The sequence below is a fragment of the Rhincodon typus genome, chromosome 5, assembly GCF_021869965.1.
Source record: "Rhincodon typus isolate 14 chromosome 5, sRhiTyp1.1, whole genome shotgun sequence".
Lineage (NCBI taxonomy): Eukaryota > Metazoa > Chordata > Chondrichthyes > Orectolobiformes > Rhincodontidae > Rhincodon > Rhincodon typus.
The window spans coordinates 94374048-94380337 of NC_063336.1; positions in this window are offsets into that span (position 1 = coordinate 94374048).

The following is a 6290-nucleotide window of genomic DNA, read 5'->3' on the forward strand; positions in this document are numbered from 1 at the left end:
CACTTTATATTAATACCCAGTCTGTACACAGATAATTTGTTACCCATGATATATGCAACAATTCTGGCATTTCTCTCTAATTTCTTTGCAAACTGATTTTTCTACATTTCTAATAGTTAATCACACAGACCATTTAAGCAATGTCATTACAACTTTTTCTTGTTCCCTGGCTCTGCCAAAGAGATTGTGTTCTGAACCTCAGTAAGACATTCTCTCTCGCCAGCACTGCAAAGCTGTCCTCAATCAATATTGCACTCCTCCCACTTTCCCAAACATTCAGGATGTTATTCAAGAATATTTAATACCCAGCCGAGCCTTTCCTGACCAAGGTCTCTGTTACCACCTCAGCATTATAATTCCATCTGGCCATCTGTACCTTGCGATTCGCCAATCTTAATGCCCATACTCCACCCATTCATATATGTGTACTGTCACCCTAATTCAAACATTATGTTCCCTCCTACATTGAACCAAGCCAATATTGTCATAATTCCAGCTGACAAATAATACTGCACAAGTCAGATCTTAGTATGAGGCCTGGCAAGATAGACCATAAGTTTTATTTTTTCTTTCTGTTCACCATGGAAGTCAGTCACTGAATATATTCACAACGGTCTTCCAATGTACTTACAACAAAGCAATATATAAGTTTATTATACAAGTTATTTTAATACTATATTAAACAAAACCTATTTGTAACACTCATTCTGAATAATGGAAAGAATCTCAACAATGATCTTACTGATATTCAAACCTCAGTGAAGGGTTACCCACTCATTCAATACTAAAGCCCCACGCTCAGCTTGACTACTGTATTCAGCTTTCTTTTCAGAAAGTCCTCTGCATTCATTTGATGCTATCCTTTTGATCGAATATCTCTCCATGAGATGTAAACTCTGGGATGTTATTACTATTTGTGCTAAGTTTGGGATTCTGGTTTTTAAGTTAGTAATTGGTGAGTTTTCTGTGTCTGAAGTTAATTATTAACTTGTATTACTGTAGCTATGGTAGCAGTAATACAAGTTAATAATTAACTTCAGACACAGAAAACTCACCAATTACTAACTTAAAAACCAGAATCCCAAACTTACCATAAATAATAACATCCCAGAGTTTACATCTCATGGAGAGATATTCGTTCAAAAGGATAGCATCAAGTGAATGCAGAGGACTTTCTGTAACTTTCTTTTTAAAGTAGTTTTTGAAATGTATCTCTGGATGGATACTAAAAGGATGTTTCCTCTTGTGAGATAATCTAGAGCTAGTATTTACAGTTTATAAATAAGGGGCCAAAAACGACAGGGATTTAAGACAGAGATCAGGATTTTTTTTCTCTGAGGGTTGAGTCTCTGGTATTAATAAGTGATCTGGAGGAAGGTATAGATGGTCTGATTAGCAAGTTTGCAGATGACACTAAGATTGGTGGAGTAGCAGATAGTGAAGGGGACTGTCGGAGAATGCAGCAGAATATAGATAGATTGGAGAGTTGGATGGAGAAATGGCAGATGGAGTTCATTCCAGGCAAATGCGAGGTGATGCATTTTGGAAGATCCAATTCAAGTGTGAACTATACGATAAATGGAAAAGCCCTGGGGAAAATTGATGCACAGAGAGATCTGGGTGTTCAGGTCCATTGTACCCTGAAGATGGCAACGCAGGTCAATAGAGTGGTCAAGAAGGCATATGGCATGCTTTCATTCATCGGACGGGGTATTGAATACAAGAGTTGGCAGGTCATGTTACAGTTGTATAGGACTTTGGTTCGACCATATTTGGAATACTGCGTACAGTTCTGGTCGCCACATCACCAAAAGGATGTGGATGCTTTGGAGAGGGTGCAGAGGTGGTTCACCAGGATGTTGCCTGGTATGGAGGGTGCTAGCTATGAAGAGAGGTTGAGTAGATTAGGATTATTTACATTAGAAAGATGGAGGTTGAGGGGGGACCTGATTGAGGTCTATAAAATCATGAGGGGTATAGACAGGGTGGATAGCAAGAAGCTTTTTCTCAGAGTGGGGGACTCAATTACTAGGGGTCACGATTTCAAGGTGAGAGGGGAAAAGTTTAAGGGAGATATGCATGAAAAGTTCTTTATGCAGAGGGTGGTGGGTGCCTGGAACGCGTTGCCAGCGGAGGTGGTAGAGGCAGGCACGATAGCATCATTTAAGATGTATCTAGACAGATACATGAATGGGCAGGGAGCAGAGGGATACAGATCCTTGGAAAATAGGTGACAGGTTTAGATAGAGGATCTGGATTGGCGCAGGCTTGGAGGGCCGAAGGGCCTGTTCCTGTGTTATAATTTTCCTTGTTTTTTGTATTCGCTTCCTGAAAAAGCAGTGGCTGCAGAAATTTTATAAATATTTTTCAAGGCGGAGGCAAATGTATTCTTGATCACCAAGTGGACTAAAGATTATCAGGAATACGCAGGGATGTAGAGTTGAGGTTTAACTCAGATCGTCCATGATCTTACTGAATGGTGGAGCAGGCTTGCAGACCGAGTGGCCTACTCTTGTTCTTTGATCGTATGTACATGTTGAGTTGGCATTTCTCAGTCCAACATGCTTTTTTTCCCAAAAGACAACCCAAGTTGTTCGAATGGCTGTGTTTATTGTTAACACCATGGCTTGGTAGTTCGGTCACTGTGCACATGTTAGAAGAGTTACATCACTACTAAATGACAGAATGGCAATTGTATGGAATAAAGACAGTACAAACCATATAATTACACTGCATATTGGTGCTGTTTCAAAGTAACACCTAAGCAGTCATCCAAGATAGTCAGCCCTCAGCCTAACGTGTATGTTGTCAATAAATGCTGGATGAGCCAATGATGCCCACATTCCATGGCTAATAACAAGTACAGAAACAACAGTAGTGACAATGTAACTGTAACCCTAGGAACACAAGCAGTCAAGCTTTGACTGCATTTGAGAGAGAAATATTAGTGCTGCCTTTAATGGTTTCACAGCTGCCTTTCTCATTTCCTAGCATTAGGTTGACAGTGCTTTTTGGCTAAATCACATCTTCCCTCCAAATAAAAATATAGACAGTGAATCTCACCCTCCTCACATATACTTCGATAAACACCAAATCTGTAGCTGAATTAGCTCTGATTAAATCAGAATTCTGTGCATTCCATGCAGAACACTAGAAAGGAATCCATTTAAGTATGGGTCTGTGCGAGTGGCCTCATCCATACATGAATAGCTATAATCTGGTGATAGGATGACACTGTGCCAGCAGTAGCAGGGTAGCCATCCTTGTTGCCAATGCTAAAATGGCCAACACACAATCCGGTTCAGTGTAAGAAAATCAGTGCACATTCTCCACTTTTCTCTATCAATTTAAGATGTGCTTTTGAACTTCAATTCTTCCCATTCTTTTGAACATTGAACGTAAAATTGGGAAACATGCAAAATAAAGACACCTAAATTGGCAAAAAGACACTAGGTTTGATGATGCTTGATTATCTAGCTCACATAGTTATCAAAATGCTTATTCAAGAAAGCATTTAACGAATTCTGGAGTTTTTCCATTCTGAACTTCAAAGTGTCAGCCTTGCTTCAATTGGTAGTACTCTTGCCTCAGAAAAGATGTTGATGGCTTTAAGCCACATACTGTATTGGAGACTATAAATAGAGGATATAATTTTGGGGATTGCAGCAAGCACTGACTCCCTCTGTCCTTTCTAGTTGTTTAACTACCTTCACCTTTTCTTCCTTAAGACACTCAAACATGTTGTTTTCTCTTAGCTTCTTCCCGTCACTCAAATTACGTCTTTTTTGATATTTCAACAGTTAATATCCTGACTACAGCACATACTCTGTTCTTGTGAGCCACTCACATTATTACTAATGACTGTGATCATGTTCCTACATTTTCTTCAGTATAGCTCTGGTTTGTTCTCTTTGCAGCATCACATGGAAACAAAGAAAATAGTAAGTAGAGTAGATCATTGGCCCTTTGAGCCTGCTCTACCATTTAATATGATTCATGGCTGATCATCCTACTGTGTACCCTGTTCCCACTTGTGACCAATACCCTTTGATCACTTTATTCCAAGAAGTTTATGTCTCCTTCATGAAAACTTTCAATGTTGTGGCCCCAACCATTTTCTGTTGTAGAAAATTCCACAGGCTTACCACTACGTTCCTTCCTCAGTTTTACCCTGTCCAGTCCTGTTAGAATTTTATAGCTTTGTGAAATATCCCAATAATTTTTCTATGCAATTGGCCTTCGCTATTGTCTACCACAGTATCTCCTTTATGGTTTTTCTTCCTATCATTGCCCACACCAGCTCATTATCACAGTTACAGCATGTGCCAGGAGCCTCAGGAACAAATACACAATGTGGATAGAAAACATCTGTTCCCCTTTGTTGAAGGGCCAATAAAAGGGGGTGTAATTTTACTGAGAATAGTAGGAGGCATATAGAGGATGTAGGGAGAAAAGTATTTTCACCCAGAGGATAATGGGAATCTGAAATGCACTGCCTGGGAGGATAGTTGAGCCAGGAAACATCACAATCTTTGAGGGACTTTTGGAACTTGAAATGTCATAACATTCAAGGCTATGGGCCAAGTGCTGGAAAGTGGTACAAGTGTAGATTTACAGTAGTTTTTGCCAAAGCAGACTCTGAGTTAAAAGACCTCTTCTATTCTGCATTAATCTGTGGCGTATTGGATATGCACAAGATAGTCAACAGTATAATGTTAATGAAGCAGAAATTATATTTAGAAATAAGTTTCAACAGCAGGGCAAGTGAATGCAAGTTACACAGAGTTATGCAGAACAGCAGCATAAAAGCAGGCCATCTGGCTCAACCAACCATGTTGGCACATATGCTGTTCCCATCTTTCTTCATCCAGTTCTATCAGCAAGCCCTCGATTCTTTTCTCCCTCCTATGCTCATCTGACATCCCCTTAAAATGCATGGTAAAACAAATAAAAGATAATTAATTACTTAAATCAGGAGGTTCTGCTCCCAATTGGTGATCAAATATATGGAGGTGAAGGGAAAAACCTGGGAATCATTTATGAAGTAAATGGCTCTCATGATGGGGGAAAATAGACCGATGAGCTAAAATGTGCAGAATTTATTTCCTAATTGATTTGTGATGCCTGATTATCAACAGTGTAATGCTGTAAGTGTAATTATTTCAGCACACTTATTAGTTCAAAAATTGTTCACTGTACATCTACTGTTTGAATTTAATCTGTTTCACAAATTTTCCAGTATAGCCACTGGTTACAACACAAATGAATTGTTGTAGTATTGCCTTTGCGGCCTTAGTACAAGAGTGAATCCAGTTTGAATTATCACTCTGTTAACTCAAATTACATTTATTCATGGTAGGCCCTGACCAAAACAAAATCTCAAATGCTGTCCTTTTTTGTGTACAAACCTAGTACTGAACCATTCTCTATGATGGGTAATTGCCAGATTCCTTACAGATATAAATTTGTTGGAGCCTGAGATTTCACACAAACTACGCCATCACCCTGCATGAATTAATTAACACCACTGAACCAGTCCTCTTGGCCACCTATTCTGAATTACACAATATAACTGAACCTTTGTAGCAATTACAAAGTTGAATATGCTACTTCAGTTCCCAGTAGGAGAGTCCATTTAGCTGAAGAGTCATACCAGACATGAAACTTTAACTCTGTTTCTCTTTCTCAAAGATGCTGCCAGACCTGCTGAGTATTTCCAGCTTTTCTGTTTGATTCTGATTCAAGTTATTTCCCTACTTACAGGGAACTGTGTAATTTTACAACAGGTCATTACTACATTTAAACAGTCATGCTCATACATGCAGTTCATCATGGAACTCAACATATACAACTATTTGGTGACAGTATCAAAGACAAAAGACTCAAGATCATGTTCATATCTTGAGTCAAATGTTACTATACGGGGTCCTCCTTTCACACCTTTCCTTGCTTACCTGACATACCTATCAATTTGGATGATACAGAAATAAATACATTTTCTTACTTGACAGCTAGATGGCAACGTTTTCCTACTTTTAAAGATATGCACACGACATTAAAAATCTAAAAATCTACTGCCTCGCTGCATATCTATAAACAGATAATGAAGCAAAATTAAATCTTCGAGAGATTCCAAATGGTAAGTAATTTACAAGAGAAGCTTGAGTATATCCCTAATAAGTGTTATAATTTCATATATTTAAATTATAAATAGAAGCAGACAGAGTAATTTGAACATTTATTCATTCCATATAGAGCAAAGATAGAAAAACAGATAAGCCAATATTATA